Source organism: Halichoeres trimaculatus, unplaced genomic scaffold (assembly GCF_033239565.1).
Source record: "Halichoeres trimaculatus isolate MK-OKI-2021-1 unplaced genomic scaffold, fHalTri1.1 fHalTri1_scaffold_2, whole genome shotgun sequence".
Taxonomy (NCBI): Eukaryota; Metazoa; Chordata; class Actinopteri; order Labriformes; family Labridae; genus Halichoeres; species Halichoeres trimaculatus.
This window is the reverse complement of record NW_027437180.1, coordinates 30,882,244-30,900,352: the sequence shown is the minus strand read 5'-3', so window position 1 is coordinate 30,900,352 and position 18,109 is coordinate 30,882,244. Positions and strand designations below refer to the sequence as shown.

The following is an 18,109-nucleotide window of genomic DNA, read 5'->3' as shown; positions in this document are numbered from 1 at the left end:
TTTTGCTAGTTTCTTGAATGCATTATTTAAATTCTGTGTAATTTATTTTTTTACATATTTCTGACAGTTTTTTCTTTTTTGTTATTCCAGCCCAGTTTCACTTGGAGTTGTTTTTGTTCTAAAAGATGTAAGGCAAGTTCATTAATAGAGTAACATTTCAATAAACAGACCAACTTAAAGTGATTTCAGTGGTTAAAAATGGAACATTGAGGACTGGCTTGGCCTGCTTGAGAAAAGAGTCCTTAACTTATAGAGGGACACCATGCAGAATCAAGATGTTAAACCCTGAGCTTTACTTAAATGTTAAATCTCAAATATTAAATAAAAAAAAGAACAAACTAAAGGAAACAAAGGACTCTGGGCCAGCCCTCAAAGGGACCGTCGCTCTCCTCACCTCCTCACTAAACAATTCCAGGGAGTGATTGAAAGCCAATAACTGGACTAAGGAAAGACTACAGCCCGAACTAACACACAAAAAAAACCCAACAATTTAAAACATGTTGAGGAAAAGTAAAACATGCTTTAGTAAAAATCTTGTGTCACAGATTCATTAGTTGGTCTAAAAATTGCAACCATGAAAAGTTTGATGACTTCTCAGTTTTTGAACACTGTGTTAATTCTATTTGGCTCATAAGAAGCACACAGCATTTAACATTTAAACACAGTTATCAGACATGTTTACCCAGTTTTAATTTAATTTAGTTTAATTTTTCAAATCCAAACCAAAGTTGAAAAATAAATGCTTTAACATAGTATTGCACAATGTCATGTCCCAATAGTTAATAAAATGTGGGATTGGGTTTATGACTTATACTGCAACTGAAAGTTGGTGTAGCCATAGTTTAGGTTAAATCACTTACATGTTTTTTTTTTCAGTTTAAAACAGTTATCCTCCAGACATGTATTTCTCTTAAAAACAAGTATTATGAACACAAAATATCAATTGATTTTCATGGAGTAAAGGCACAGACTCAAACAGTTTTTATCTTTCTAAACGTGTGTATGCTCAAATGAGTACATCACATGCTGGGAAGGAAATTAGAGAACCGAAGAGAGGAGATGTATTGGGAGGGAGAGCAGAACCAGAAATGGTTGGAGGCACCCATCTGTCAGAGAAAAAGAGGAGCGACGTTCTGAAAGACAGGCAGAGTGGTAAAAGAGAGAAAAAAAGGAGAATCAGACAGGAGGGTAGGACCAGGGGGCTGACAAACTGCAACCAGCATGTGAGTGTACAGACACAGGCTGTGAGACAGACAAAAAAGTGGGGGAAGCGACGGAGCAGAGAGAGGAAACAGAGGGGAGACAGAGACGGGAGGAGAGAGTGAGAGACAGGCAGCCTGAGAGAGTGACAGAGTGCCGTCCTGAGAGATAGTGTGTGTGGGTGAGTGTGAGAGCAGCGCGAGCTTACTCGTCTGTCAATCTCAATCCGTGATTGACACCTTGGGGTCCGGAGCTCCATTCTCAGCCCGGCAGCTCTTCCTGTCAGGATGTAGGGCATAGGGTCACACACACACACATACACAAAAAAACACACACATTCACACACATAGGCAAATGCATAAAGAGACGGTTACGTGCTTTTGAGTGTGAGCTCTTTGATGGACGGACACATCCGCACATGACAGAAAATATGGTGTCATTGTAAAACGTGCATATGTGTCTCTTTGAGTCTACACACACACACACACACACACACACACACACACACACACACACGCACACACACACACACACACACACACACACAAAGGGTCTATTAGAGGTGAGGTCTCCTGAGTGGTCCACTCTTGCTGACTGGGCCTTAACCTTTGACATACGACCTTTGACCTTTATACAGTCAGCAATACATCTTTTCCCCGGACCTATCTTTCACATAAAACTGTCTTTGTAACTATGTGTGAGTCAGTGTGCTTTTCCATATGTGTGTATCTGTCTTTATATTTATGCTTTTTGTTTATGCACTCCATCTAGCCTATGATTTATCTACCTTCTCTTTCTTTTATTCTTTCACAGACACAAATGGTCTCATAAACCAGAGCACGTATTGGCATGCATAGAATTGCTGGGATTACACATTTAAATACATAGGCAAATACACATAGGCAAATGTGTGTGCGTGTGTGTGTGTGTATGTGTGTTCATGAGTTAAAATAAACTGCATGAGCTCAACACAGCCACAAATGGACCTTTGTTTCAATTTTTTTTTTCAAGCAGTGTCGTATTTGTCCTCAACAGCAGCTGGAGTTTTGTGTGTTTTCGTGTCGGTTGATCAGTTGTTAATTGTAACCAGGGTGACCAAGCCTAGGCACTGACTAATGCAGCTGAGGCCCGAAGACTATAAGAGCACACTAATGTCCCAACAGCTTTTCTTTTTTTTTTTTTTTTTTTCCTTTTTTTCTTTTGGCTTATCATGCCATTTGTTTTTACCACTAACATGTTGGGCTGAACAATTAATCAAGCTGAAACTGATGTCACAATGTATTAGAATGAAATTTTCAAATCACAAAGGCTGCAATTAAGATAAATACATAAATATATATATTTTTAAGTTTCATATACACAGACCTTGAGGAGATATTGTAACTTGTACTCGTTCTTCCTTAAAACCATCAAGTCATTTTGCTGAGGTTTTCTGGCAAAAAATATTACATGTCTACAAGGCTTGAAGTCAAATCTATCAGTCAGTATTCTAATGTGATTGTAGTAGTTCAATAAAAATATGTAATCCGTACCAATTTTATTTACATTTTGTCAGTTTCCTTTGTTGTGTTGATCATACTTTAGGATGATTTATTGCTTGTGTTTAATGAATAATACAGACGATATTGTTCCGCCAAAATCCCATGGTTAACCGCAATCTCTGTATTGGTCAAAAAACTATTGCAATTACATTATTTTCCAAGATCGTTCAGCCCCACTAACATGTGGCATGTTTTTAAATCCTAGTGCATCTATTTTTTGTGATTTTGAAAAAACACAGCAGCACTGTAACATTCTTCACTCTATAAAGATTCACAAAAGCCAAGTTTTAGTTAAAAGTGACAAAACAGTGGACTTAAAGAGTAACAAAGCTTCAAGCAGCATGTTGCAACACACTCAGTAAAATTTGTGCATTTTGATTGTCAGTGACCCAGCAGATAGGTTACCACAGGAAAGGAGTTAAGGGAATGATTTCTGTCATTTATTATTTCAAAACACTTTGTTACATAAAGACACTTGCGTCCTAATGCATTTATGTACAAGAAAAGATAAAAACTCGACTTTATTCTGACATTGCTATGTATCATAATATTATTCACTGTGTCCTTGCAGCTAAGTGACATCTCATATTATTTTTGTGTAAGTCTTACTTACTGTGTGAAAGTCAAGCCAGTGTTCTGTAACATATACATAGAGTTAAAAACAATCTACAAAAGACACTGTTGAACCAAAGGGGATATTGCTGCATGCAATGAGAGGTTTTTTTTTTTTTACTAGCATGTTATGAGGATTATTTACGCATGCTTATTTTTAGAACACGTAACACTCATTTTGAGTTGAAAGATTATCACGTTTATAACCTTGTCGTGTCCGTGTGTATTCTTCATGTGCTTTCAGATGTGTCAGGAAAAAAAGAGGGTGTCAGCAGTCATAGCTGAGTATTGTTCTTTGAAACAGCAGACTCTGGGAATATGTGCTAATGATGCTTTTTAATCAGTGCAGACAAGTATGATACCATAGATCACATATCTTTGGAACCATATTTCTCAGTTTTAGGATGGTGTTTGAGTGAAAAAGAAGTGTCCAAGTAGTTACCAGTCAAAGTTAGGTTATCCGTCCTCAGAATTTGTTAGAGCTGACATTGGCTGTTTGATAACATGGCAAAGCTTAAAGGTCATGTTATATCTTAGTGTAGGACCTCCTACTTAGAAACCCATACAGAAAACACATTTTCCATACAGAGGGCAGATGGATATTTATTGGCAAGGACTATTAGTAGCCAGAAGTGCCATGTTGCATCCTGTCCATTTAAAGCTCCACTGAGAAGTTTTTAGCTTCTTGTTAAACAAATGGAAATTGATAGCAATGCATCCTTATGAGCCACAAAAGCAAGTGGGACCATCAGCACAAGACTTATCATTTCTAGACTGTAATTTTTCACTTCAGAAACTGCTGGCAGGGGGTAGGTGCTAGTCATAGAGATGAACTGCATGCTGTCTAAAGTGCTCTTGCACATTTTTCAAAGGCTAAGATTTTTCTGTTTTACATTCAGCACGAACTCAGTGGAGAAAAAAGTTATCACTTTGTCCTCCGGGGGCACTAAAATCAACAATGTCCAAACATTCTTCAAAGGAGCTTTAAATACTGGATTAGAGTTATTTTTTGTGTTTCATCAATTTGAAACTTTGAGCAGATGACTATCTTGAGGTTTACTCAATCTGAGGACATAAAGAGAAGACAAACAAATAATAAATAGATCGATAAATAAAATACAGCTGTGATGACAGTTTTAAAATCACACAATTGACACATTTTTCTCACGGGTGTTGCTTAACACCTTCATGAACAGTGGTGTGAAGATGACTGATCCGCGGCAAACAGCTTTCATCAATGGAGGGAGAAGTGATGTGCTGATGCATGTTGAGACTGAGTAGGTTTCATTCCTTTTTAAATTTCACATGTATAAGCACATACTCACTAATGAGAGGAAGTGTCCATCTGGCAGTCTCTACGTGTGTGTGTGTGTGTGTGTGTGTGTGTGTGTGTGTGTGTGTGTGTGCGCGCGTGTGTGTCTTTAAGCGTATATGGATGTTTGTGTGTGCACCAGTAGGGGTTTGTGACTAATGGGGTCATTATTGATGCTGAGTCAGGATTACTGCTGATTGCAATGGCTGGATACCGACCTAACGAGTACACAAGAAACACACACACACACACTCTCTCTCTCTCTCTCCCTTATCTCACTCTTACACACATACACACACATTTCATTTCTTTCAGGCCCTCATAGGTGCACTTATGCACATAAACCTCCAACCTCAGCTAATAAACTTACTCACCCAGACGTAGCTTCCACAACCTCTCAAGACTTCCCTTTATCTCTCTTTCTCTCTCTCACACACACACACACACACATACACATACACACACACTCTAGCACACACTTACCGGAGACGCCATAAGCTCTAAATATAGACAGACAGGTGGCAGGTATCCTGTTAAGTAACCAGTCACTTTCTCATCTGTAGGAGTGTTACAAATGATCCTTACACTTACACACGCCTTAATCAAGAGAGAAGCTAGTACGCATTGTTTTACACACTAGGTATTAGCAGTATATTTTAAACACACATTGACAGGAAAGAAACAACAGGTAAAGTTTATTTGCGTTAAATCCCCTCGTTTCTAACATTCAACCTTTAGTAGATAACATTTTGAATTGGTGTAATGAGTAGTAAAGCATCTTGAAGCTCCTTCTGTGAGACATCTGTTATCCTGAGTGCAAAAGCAGATCACTTAAATGCCTCTTAATGCACATCAGTTAGCACTAACTGGGGTTAAATGTTAAAATGTGGTTGAAAATAGTGAAATCTGATCCTGAAGTTCAACAGTTTTTCAACCAGCTAAAGTGCAATGACATCAGCGCCACAAAAATGCACAATTTTGTTTTATCCATTATTTTATAAGTGGGACGTGAAAGCGGAACAAAAATGATCGTGCAGTCAATTCTCCAAAGTACTTTTGCAGCAGTAGTTAAAATCCTGTCTTTGTAAGGATATTATACCAGTGCAATTTATTTTTCATTTAAAACCATAAATACAGGATTTTGTGAGCTGTGTGGTGTTAACAGGAAGGGTCGCAAACATTGTAAAGGGAGCAGTTAAAGCATTCCCCACAGAGGAAGTAAATTGCGGTGCTTGTGCTGGCACTCCGGCTTGCAATTCTAATCAAAATGGCAGAAATAGCCCTGGATGTGGACATAGTTAATCAAAAATGTATGTTTTTAAGGTGGCAGTAGTTTTATTCAGTGTCATTCACAAACGTATAAATAAACTTATAAAACACAACAAAATAAAACAGTAGAGTAAAGCAACAACATCAGGAGAAAAGGCAAAAAACAAGTACTGCAGTTGTCAAACCTTGACTTAAAGAAAGTGAAAGCACAGTTGTGCAGTAATTTGTTCGAAGTAATGGCCATAACTTAAGTAAACATAGCATTAAGTGTTCTCAGCAGTTGAAAGGTATGCAACACAATTCAAGCAAGCTGGTTCTAAAGTCTATCTTGACATGAAAAAACAATTCTGTATAATTTCCTGACACTCTACCAAAGAGCTGACATCTAAGTGCATGATATAATGGGCAGCAGAACAAAAAGTGCATTTCATTTCCAACCTCTCCCAGATCACACAGAGAACACTTTCTATTCCCCTCTGGTACAGAGTGGAAGCAACCAGTTTCCAATGTCAGAGGAAGGAGAGGAAGGATAACACATCTTAGCTGTGCACGGACAGACCTCTGCACTCTGGCTGGGTAATGGGTGACAGAGAGCTCTGGGGTATGAAACAGACACACACCTCAAAAGATCTCAGTGGGTAACAGTGGTGAGAGCTGGATTCAAAGTTTGGACATATTTTACTAAGGTGACTGATGAAATGCTCACTAAAACAAAAGTTTAACCACTACACGAGATTCTACTTTAGAAACACTGTTTGAGATGTGTGAATGTAAGATAATTCTTAATCCATGTATTTTGATGTACCTGAGATTGGCACCACATTAAAAAAAAACAAAAACAAGTAAAATCAGTCAGAACCGCTTATCAAAATACTTATAACTTTACATGCAATAAGTTAAAAAATGCAGGATGAATTTTTGGGAGCTATGTGGAATACCAAAGCCTGAATTGGGGAGAGAAGACTTTTCCTCTCTTGCATGTGCATACATGAGAAGCCATGGTAGGGAGAGCAGCAGCAAAGACCTCTAGTGGTACAGAACAGAGCAGGCATCAGTGATGCCTGCTCAGTGACCCAACCAGGGCACTGACTTATGCAGGGGGGCTTGACTTATGTGAGTCCACACTCTGATGAACAGCATTTATTACCTCTGCCAAGCTATGTTTATGAGAGAGTTTGTTTGTGTTTTTGTCTGTGAACTCAAAAAGTTACGAACGAATCTTCATCAAATTTATAGGAAATGTTGAAAATGGGAAAAGGAAGAAGTGATTTAATTTTGGAGGTGATCTGGATCACCGTCTGGATCTAGGTTTTTTTTTAAAGGATTCTTTATCATTGTGATATAGGGCTGTTTTCACCATATGTGTATATAACTCCACCATAAATGGTTGGATTGCTTTGCAAAACAATACAAGATAAGGTCACCATAATTTCTGAGTATAAGTACGATCCAGATCCTGGCACTATTCTGGATACTAAGATCCAGAATATGAAATATGTACTGGGTCATCATAATTTTCAACACTGTCAGGTAACAAATTATCTTACAAACCTGTGACTAACACCAAATTGTAGCAGACAATCTGCTGAAAGGGAGTATTACATTAAAGTAGGACTAAAGTGTTGGTGACAATCACAATATGCTTGGCGGAGGTCTGCGCTTTCTGAGCGCTTTTCTAGTTTTTGCTATTATATGTAAAAAAAATACAGGATCAACAAGCTACATTTTTAGCAAAAAATACAATAAATAATTCATGATTATAATGATGATGATAAGAAGCAGACTATACTAAAACAAAGCATTTAAAAAACATTTGAGACTCAAGACTCAATTTAAACTCAAGAATAAAACACCTCTTTCTGAAGTGTCTTTGAAACAAGTGAACACTTTGGCTCCAAAAGGTCAACAAATCTCAATGGATGTGTCAGTGATCATCAGTGATTTAAGTTTAAAGGTGAGGGCAGATTTGTTCAGTATAACGAACAGTTACACTGGACTGTGTGTGTGTGTCTACAGTCGGCCATGCGCTCATCTGTCCTCTCAAACACTAAATGTCAGCGTCGTGATCACCCAGCCTCGCCATCATGAATAAACAAACATTCACATCAAGATCAATCCCAACATGCAATTACTGCAATTACGTCAGTGTTTACGCGCACACACACACACGAAAAGAGCACATGACACATTTGTATCCCTTTAAGAAATGGGGGGACACTCTCCAGAGTATTTCTATATAATGGTTTTTAACCCCTGATGTGAAATGAACATATGAGTCGGTCAATGGGGACTAAGAGTAAACAAAATGATTGATTTATGGAATCATAGTTTGGAGTTAAGCTGCACATTATATGAATGTTTTGAACAGCTGAGTGTGTTTGTGTTTCCCGTTGTTTGACTGTGCTTCTAAGAGTGATACTCTTAAGCAGGATTACACACTCAGGAAGGTTTATTCTTAAAAACTGTGCAGCACAGCCTCAGGTTTCAAACAAAGCAGACGTGTGTGTGTGTTTATGTGCATATGTGTTTGTGTGTGCTGTATGTGCGATATGACAATGTTCATCGTTCCTGAAAGCCACCACAGTTTCTAAATCAAGTCTTTTATGAGGTTCTGCCGCTCTGGGCAGACCATTAACATTTCATGTCACCCTGCTTCGCTCTCTCTGTCTTACTCCTTTGGGCATTAAAAAGAAAATTCCCGTTTGAATAATCCCTGCTGCAGTCTGCAAAAGAAAACTGATGTGACTGTGCTTTGCTAATCATGCTCATGGAGTTTCTGTTTTATGTTAAAAAAATAGAACAAAAACAGCTCCTAACCCTGACCTTAAGCTCAACCTTTCCAGAAGTCTGAGGTTTTTGTTTCAGTGTTCACTTGGACAAAGCGGTTTCATAGTTCTTATGGAAGAACTGATTTTTTTCAAATCAGAGTAGAGCCTTAGGGGGGAAATTTTTCTCTTAAGTTTCATCACTTTGCTAGACTTTATTGTCTCTTTCTCTCACTCTGTCCTCACTCTCTTAACATTCAACACTCACTTGTCAGTTCTGAGGTGCAGCTCGCCTTAAGTATCAGGATTCAGTGTGTAAGCTCATCTCATTATCCCTGTTTGCGCGTGTATGTGTGTGTGCATGCGCGTTCCATGTACGAGTGTATTACTGAGTGTGAGAGCGTGAGTGAGTGATGGGTGTGTAAGCCTCCCTCGCTCGCGCTCTGTTTGAAATAAAGCGACAGATAATCGCAGGGCTCTGGCGAAGCGAGCTCATCTGAGCGCCAATCGATACGGGTGCCATAGCTTCAAAGCAACCCTTCAAAGAGGAGAGAAATAGCCATATGCTCTACGTGCTCCGTGTGCGTGCGAGTGAGTGTGTGCGCATGAGAGAGTGTGGATGCTAGTCAGAAGAGGGAGATGGAGACAGAGAAAGGAAACAAATAGAGGAAGGAGACCGAGTTGGGGAGTCTCTGTGCAGATGAAACCGATTTCCTTTAGTGGTGAACATTATCATATCACAGTTGACACGCAAATTGCTGCTGATGTCGCTATTTAAATTGGACAAAATCATTGTTTCGTTAGCTAGTAATCTCCTGATATTACCGCTCTGTCATGTTTTATTCAGCAAACCGGCAGCAGCTGTGGCCTTTGTTGCGAAAATGGACTGGGAGACACACACTCACTTAGTCTCGCTCACACAGACTGAGATCAAGACTGGGAGATAATGTAAGTGAGCGTTTGTGTGCGAAACAAGGCAGGAAGAGACTTTACAATGTACCGAGAGACAGTGGGAACCGAGCGCTGTGTAGGAAGAACGAGAGAATGACAGAGTGAGAAAGTGAGAAGGAGGTGTCTACAGAGACGTGTTTGTGTGTGAGACGGTAGAAGAGGGAGAGTGATCCCCCAGCAGTGCTGTGTTTAGCTGTGGCATCTCACCTTCTGCAAAGTGAAAATGAAAATGTATTTTTGAATCGTCAGTGTAAAGAAGAAAAAAAACTTGTCGGAAAGTTTGTGTGAGCATGATCCAATGTGTTTTTTCTCTGTAAGCACAAAATTCTAATTGTATAAAGTGCATATGTGTTTGTATCGAAGGAGTGTGTGTGTGTGTGTGTGTGTCAGCATGTCTAATTAACTCAGACAAGCAGGTGTAAAACAGTAATTAATGACACAACTGACTGACTTCATTATCTCCACATGAGCTTCTCATGCTAACTACACAATCACACACACACAGCAGAAGCACACATACCAACACACCTCACATCTGCCAAACATTACAGCACAAACCAAAAAAAGTGTGTGTCAATGTCTATCTGTGTGTATTGCAAGCTTTACTTGAAAAATAGTCAAGCAACAAGAAGTGGAGAGAGTGGACACAATCATCACACACACGCACACACGCGCGGCTGTTCGGCCACTCAAACACTCATTAAGTTTGCAAATGGACTCATTACTAATGAATCACAAGCTGCTTTAGAACAGGCTGAGCACACAGTAATGGTTTGGCCATCCTCCAGAATACTGACTCTACAACACACACTTGCACACAACACACACTCGCTGACAGAGATTGAGAGTGAGTGTCCAAAAGCCCCAATTACCATCACACCCAGTGTAAGAGAACAAGCTAGAAAGCTAATTACAAGCCCCATACATGAAGATGGGAAATATTTAAGCACCTATAGCAGATGCTACGCTAACAGGAACAGCGCTCTCCCCCCTCAGCTCTTAATTGTCGGTGTTTATGACAGGCTTGTTAGAGTAAATATGGCTGTGTCAGGGTGTTATTACCCTAAGTCATTATTAAAGCGATCTCTATTGAGTCATCAATACAATTGTGTGATTGGATAATTCCAGTTTAAGCTAGATTGATTTACACTTCAGTGCTCTGCCAGGCTTGAATGAGATCAAATGATATTAGATGCCTCCAAATGCACCATGTTGTCATTCCCTAAGTGGAATAAATATGTTTTCTATTTGTCTTTTAAGCACTATCAATCTTTTATTCCTGGGAGTCTGCCAATAAATAAGTATTGCTGATGCTCTCGCGCTCTGTCTCTCTGTGTCTTCCCCTCTCTCACACTCTCTTCCTCTCTTTCTGTCTCTGTCGGCCGGCTGAGTGACTGAGTGAGATGGCCGTGATTGGACAGAGTAATTGGGCCTAATGAATATGTCAACAGCCTGTTTCTTTCTCCCTCCATTAAACACAACTGGATTAGATTTACTGTGCTTACTCTAACAACTTAAAGACTCCATCAGTAGGCTACTTTACACACACACACACACATACACACACACAAGCGCACGCTCACACACAGATTGGCTTAGCTTAGCTCAGTAGATCAATGGCCTCTTGGTCAATGTCTCCTCCGGGAGGGTAATCTATCTGCTCCTCACTAATGAAACGCTCTGATCGCTCTGCCTGTGTGTGTGTGCGTGCGTGTGTGTGTGTGTTGTGTGTGTGTCCACTCATGGGTGTCAGATTGTCTGTATTATGAATGTATATTGAGTCATTTTATTTGTTGTTTTTCAGTTCAATTACAGACTAAAACAGCCCTGGCATAAACCAACACATTAAAATGCTTGTCATTCAAAGAGTCCACTTTTATATGTATATAAAATTACATTGACCTTTTTATTATGCATTATCGTTTGATTATTGTTGAAACATTTTCATCAAGAGTCAAAACTTTATTCACGTCTACAAAAACTTACAGGGGAAACAAATGCAAGCTAACAAAAATAGCTTAACCAAAGTCCCCTCGAATATCCTCTTTTAGCTTCAGGCTGTTTTTTTTTCTTTTTTTTCTGCTTTGCTTACTTAAAAAGTAATCTAAGTAAGCCACTTGGTGAAAGGTTACAAGTGTGCATATATATATATATATATATATATATATATATATATATATATATATACATATACATATATAGGATCTTATAAGATGCAGGATCTTTTTTATTGTGTTTTGACAATGCACCTTACACAAAAAGAAAAAGGAATCTATTTCACTGATTTGTTTTTCCATTTTCAATGAATTGGACATAAAACATGCAGTATTTTTCATCCTATCAAAAACAGCTTTTTACACTATTAAGTGCGCCACATTGTTGATGCAGAATATGCTTCTGTAAGCTGAGGAAAAATGCCCCCTCACTGTAGATGTTTCCAGCCTAACTGCTTTCTCTAAGCTATGTTTCGAGTGTATCATTATTTACTTCAAAAACTGGCTTTGCTACACCTCCACCATGCTCTGCTTGTCTGTTGACACATGACCTCGACAGCCACACACCTCAGGGAGTATATGTAAGAAATCTGTCTCTACATGTTAGCCTGTGATTGGCTGCCTGTCCAGGAAGTGCCCTACCTTTATAAGATAATGGATAGATGGATGGATGGATAGATGGCCATTTAATATGAAAGAGAATACTTTAATTGATTTGAAGCAGACACTAACAGTTAAGGAAAGTAAAATGACTCTTGTGTAAGTGTTACATTTCCTCTTGCTCTCACTCCTACTCTGCTAATAAAAAAAGCTGCTGCAGTCTGTATTTGACAACAGAGTGGTCAGTCAATCATCTATTTAGCATCAAGTAACTAATTAAAAGTGAACTCATCAGAACAAAAAACATTTGACATAATAGTCCTTATGCACAATCGAGCATGACGTTTATCCAGTTAAAAAGTGGATGGCATGTAAACTTCCAGTCACCATAGAGCGCTGTGCTACTGAATGATGATATTAAATGTTTATCATCGTATCATCTAAAACAGTACATTATCGTCATTGCTGTATGGTTAATATTAACAGTTATGTTCATGTTTTTAATTTTGGCCTGATTTTTTACGCGCTAGACAAAATTACGTGTGATCGTATGTAGGTATCTTTTTCAAGACAGGATGACAGCTCTTTCAGCCATCTCCAAACCACTGCTGTGTGGTGTAGGAGAGATATAACATCTTGAATGGACTGACAAAGAATCTCTTGTGAGGAAATTGTGTACATTTGTTGGTGTGTTCAGTGATGAAAGTTGATATTCTGCTGGAAAAAGTTTTATGGATGCATGCTAACTGCTAGCATACTAATAGAATTCCCAATGTACATTTGCATCAAGCTAGCGCCAAGTGCTCTATACTATTTTGGTAGATTAAGAGCTATATAACATGTTGAATGGATTTAAATGACTCTCCATTACAGTTGTTTGTGTGAGTATTGATGAAAGTTGTTTTTTTTTACTGGAAAAACGAAGCTTTATCGATGTATCTTACCCGCTAGCATATATCTTTTAAGAGTTGTGTATCAGTAGGCTCTCAGGGAGAACTCTTGAAGCCCCATTTTTACCTCTGCTTTCATACAAACATATGAAGTGAGAGGTATATACACACAATTACACTTACTTTAAAGGTCCCATATTCTGCTCCTTTTCTGCACTTTAATATGGATCATTGATGTCTTCATGAAATGATAGTAACATGTTTTGGTCCAGAAAGCCAAAAAATCAAGCACAGCAGCATTGTTTCCAGGCTCTCATAGCCCCTCTGTTCAGAACGCTCTGATTTAGTGGGCGTGACCTTCATATGTAAATGAGCCAGTGCTGATACCGCCCTGCTCTATCTCGTCACTGAGAGCAGCGCCACAAGCTCCGAGTGCACAATGTTTAGAAAACAGCGAAGCTCGTTTACTGTAACATTACAGGCTAAAACAACAGGATAACCGCAGCAAAAGTTAGCATCCGGAAGCTAATACAGAGACAGGGGGGGACACTGAGGAAAAGCTCTTACATCTGCTCCACAGCACACAGCATTTAAAATACTCACATTTCCAGGGTCCAAGGTTTGTTGGTGGATGGTTGGTAATGCGCCTGGATTCAGGACCAGTCTATTCGCTAGCCCTCTGTTGTACTGTCCACAGTTGGAAAAGCAGTCGACTGTATTGTGACTAGCACACACATGCACAGTTTTACTGAGTGTAGCTGTCACATTTCCTTCATAAATGAACTCTAGCCACTTAGTCTTGTCGTCTTCCGAGATGGGAAGCTTGCGTGGAACTATGTGGCTGTTTACAGCCAACAACAGAGCAGTGATGGCTCTTCAACTTTGGCATTCTCCTCCCCGCTGCTGGAGAGAAATCTCTCCAGCAGCGGGGATGGGAGTGGGCTGGGAGGGGTTTGGGGGTATCTGCTCCGGTGGACCAATCAGGTCAGACTTGCTCCTGATTGGTCAAGAAAGGGAATCGCTGACGTCGGCAAACCCCAGAAATTCCAAACAGCTCGTTTTAGGTCAGGATTTTACATTCACAAGCACTACTAAGTACAGGTTTTGTTATTAGATATCACATTTTGTGGGCTGGGAGGAAAGCCAAAGACCCACAAATTTAACTATAAGATTTAATAAAGTGATTTTTGCATACCTTTAAAGTATGATTGACCTGAAGCTCCATACTTAAAACACACATAAGGGCTTACACAGCATCAAGTGAGGCATTATTGCTGTTGCTGTCCTCTGGCTAATTACTTCAATGGGAATTTTAATTTGTTTGACTTGATACAAAAGTGGTGAAATTGCACAGAGGGAGGACTTCAAGTTCCTAAACCAAATGATCAGCCCAAAGTCAAAGAGAAAGGGGACACTCATTTCAATTGCCATTTATGTAACTTGTGACAGAAAGTTTAAAGTAAATAAGAGTCGAGAGGAGTTTAAACTTTGGCTTCTCTCTGGCCTCCATGTTTCTGGCCAGTCACAGCATGATCTGAGCACAAGTGTCACACTAACAGTTTAAGAAAGTTGCTAAAACGGTTGGACGGATCCCCCAATCCCCAGTCTCTGTTAGAAGGAGAGGGTTCATGGAGCGACTCAACCATCTGACGAGTACTTCTGATGGCTTCAACTGGCAGCTTAGGGGTGTTTTCATCATCTCTATCCAAGGCCGCATGTGTTGAAGCCAGGGGAGCATGGCAGTGTGAAGTAGTACAGTAGGTCAGCGCTTGGCAAAGAAAGACAGAGAAGAACATCCCCCAACATTGCTGTATCCCCTTCCCACTTCCTGTTCTGCCTGCCGGGGTCTGATAAAGGCTGGAGCTGCAGAGGGAAAAGGGGAGAAGAATATGTACAAGTGCCAGAGATTCACTGATTCTTTTAGAGTTATTTTTAGAAAATTTTGTTTTTAAAGTTCTCTCTAACAAAGTGCTTTAAAAGACGATTTGAGAGCTGTCGTGTATTTCTTAATGAATGTTTTTTGTAAATGGTATTTGATGCAGCAGCTATAGCACTGCAAAATCTCTTAATCTGCACAGTTTTGTGCAAATCATCCTGCAGTGTCTCAGAAAGTTGTTGTCCTCCAACTGTGCCCTATGGTTATCTAATTTCTCTTTTTTCTCCCACTCCTTCTCCTTCCTCTCTTTCCCTCCCCTTTTTTTCTACCTCTCTTTTTAGTTTGACGTGTTGCAGTGCTTGCTAAGGTAAGAGAGAACCTCATTTTCCTGTATTCCTCCTTCTGTACTTTCTTTCTCAACCCATAAAACACAGCATGCCGTCCACACTTGGCACAGAGTGTGTATCTGAAACAATCTGCGTCCTCAAAATGTGTTTGGCTGGGAATCCTGCTTAGTGAAACACAATAACACTGTGTTAAGATAACAAAGGGACACTCTGGATAACACTTTCCCCCTGATGAAGCCATGATTAGAAATTCACAGGACTGAAACAGCAGCCAAAAGGACACCAGTCATCCATTAGTCAATAAGTCATTTTAATCAATATGATGTAGCACAAAGGCTGTAGAAACAACTCTCTGTAGAACACAACAAGTTATAATTTACACTAAATCCTCCTCCACAGTGTGTTGAAACTGTAACCCGCCTGTCACAAGCTTTTAATCATAAAAGGGTCTGGAAATAAAAAATGTACTTCGTATTTTCAAAAAAGCAAGAGCGCTGTTATTGTTTATTTATGGATTACTGGTATTAGCTTTAGTATATCTCTAACTTATTACTTTCAGACAGGAATGCCCCGTGATATGAGCAAGCTCACAATACTTTCCTTCAGAAGAAAATTAAATGTGCTACAGAGCCATACAGCTGCACCTGACCTTGCGGTGGGTCATGGAGGATGTGTTTGTAATATGTGACTAAAGTGTGGGGTGTGTGTGTATGTGTGGTTAAACCACATTCTGTGAAAGCTCTGCTTTAGCATTTTTACCACTCAAACATTTCTTACTTTTAGATATCTTTCAATTTTTCATTTCATTTCATAACATTTTTGGAATATTCTCACTCTACTGATGCTTCCTACCATAACATAGGATTATGATCATTGTTTCATTGCATTATACTGAATTTCAGAGACTGTTCTCAGGTCTGTTTCAATATTCAATTCTTAGATTATAAGGCTGACACTGGAGCAGGGTCACCAAAAAGATGCATGTTTTCAGTTGAGGGAGTACAACCAGACATTTGCTTGGTAAAAGAGCAAAAAGACCCTTTTGAGTGTTACACAAAACAAAACATGCATCTATGGGACCACAAAGTTTCCATCAGAGTTACAGTCTTATGCAGATTTGTTTTGGCAAAAGATTTGGTTCAAGGCTGATTCAGACAAAGGAAAACAGCTTTTTTGCGAACTTGTGCAGTAAGAAGCTGCTGTGTTGTGTTTTGCGAGCAGTTTGAGGGTATGACCTGTTATTCAGCAAGTTTCCAGTGGCTGCTTTCACAACTTAAGGCACATCACCGTTTCAACAGATGCTCAGCTTGTAGCTAAGCCAGCATATCAAGTCAGAAACAACCTCTCAGCTGACCCAAACAGCAGAGTTTTGGACAAAGCATGGATCGAATCACCAATGGCATTAACACATCCACGTCTGCTTAATATGAGGAACACAAGCCTTTAAGGTAGAGCTGGAGTTACTTGTTGTTTAAGGCAGCGTTACAAGTTGCCCCTGGGGTTTCAGAGAGCTGGAGACTGGGGAATTGTAAGAAGTTGCAACTTCATCTCATCATATCATCAAACCTTTTGTCTGAGCTGACTCAAAACCAATGCAGCTTTGTTTTAAGTGAATGACAGTAAAAGAAGTGCACTGAAAAGATGTGTCTCTCTGCTATTGTGGTCCTGCTCAGAGAGTACTACTATAAGATACTTACCTTCAGTGCCTATCATAAATGTCCCCCTTTGTATGTTTAACCTTTTTATTGCTTTCATATATCAATCATGGTAAGTAAAACTTTGCTTTTTCACATTAAAAAATACTGGAGAAAAAAAACAGATTTCTAAAAAGATACGTCAGTGAAGCAAAAGTATATAATTACCAAGAAAAGCACTTAGAGAGCGCAGACCTCCACCAAGCATATTGTGATTGTCATGCAACACTTTAGTCCTACTTTAATGTTATACTCCCTTTCAGCAGACTGTCTGCAACAATTTGGTGTTAGTTGTAGGTTTGTACGATAATTTGTTACCTGACAGTGATGACCCAGTACATATTTCATATTCCAAATCTTAGTACCCTGAATATTTCCAGGATCTGGATTGTACTTTACATCAGTCAGAATTAGACATGCACTGATTGATTGGCTGGCCAAACAATCAGTGACAATTTCCTTTAATTTGGGAGTATTGGTAATCGGTGATCATGGATCGGTGATTGGCCCATCCTTACATACGAAACTGATCAGGGAAGGTCTGACGGCCAGCCATTGTTGCTTTTTTGCTCGAGATCTAAAACTTAGGACACTTTAATGGTTGTTTAAGTTAAAACATTACGATTTTATTGTTTCACAGGTAATGTTCAACGATTTTGGTATTGGCCCAAATTGGTATCAGCAGGTCAGGCTTTTTAAAGATCGGCGATCAGTGATCAGCCAGAAAATTATGATCTGTGCACCCTTAGTCAGAAATGATTGTGACCTTGTTTTGTATTGTTTTGCAAATGAATCCGACCATTTATTGAGTTATATACACATATGGTGAAAACAGCCCTATCTCACAATGATAAAGAATCCTTTAAAAAATCCTGGATCCAGACGGTGATCCTCCAAAATTTGATCAGTTTTTCCTTTTTCCCATTTTGAACATTCCATCCAGATCTGTTTGTTAATTTTTGAGTTATGTTTTTCGCAGACAAACAGACAAACTCTCCCAAAAACATAACCTCCTTGGCGGAGGTAAAAATAATTCTTTGCATAATTATTCACCTCTT

The 18,109-nt window shown here is 39.3% G+C and overlaps 1 protein-coding gene across 19 annotated transcripts in view; it reads left to right on the top strand.

Moving 5' to 3' along the window:
• The window catches only part of ptprdb (protein tyrosine phosphatase receptor type Db), a 185,919-nt gene that overhangs the window by 18,956 nt on the left and 148,854 nt on the right, over positions 1-18,109 (top strand). For all 19 annotated transcript variants that reach the window (XM_074687509.1, XM_074687490.1, XM_074687481.1 and 16 more), the window contains exon 3: positions 15,352-15,377. The gene's annotated coding sequence lies outside the window, so the exon portion shown is untranslated. The remainder of the gene's footprint in view (positions 1-15,351; positions 15,378-18,109) is intronic.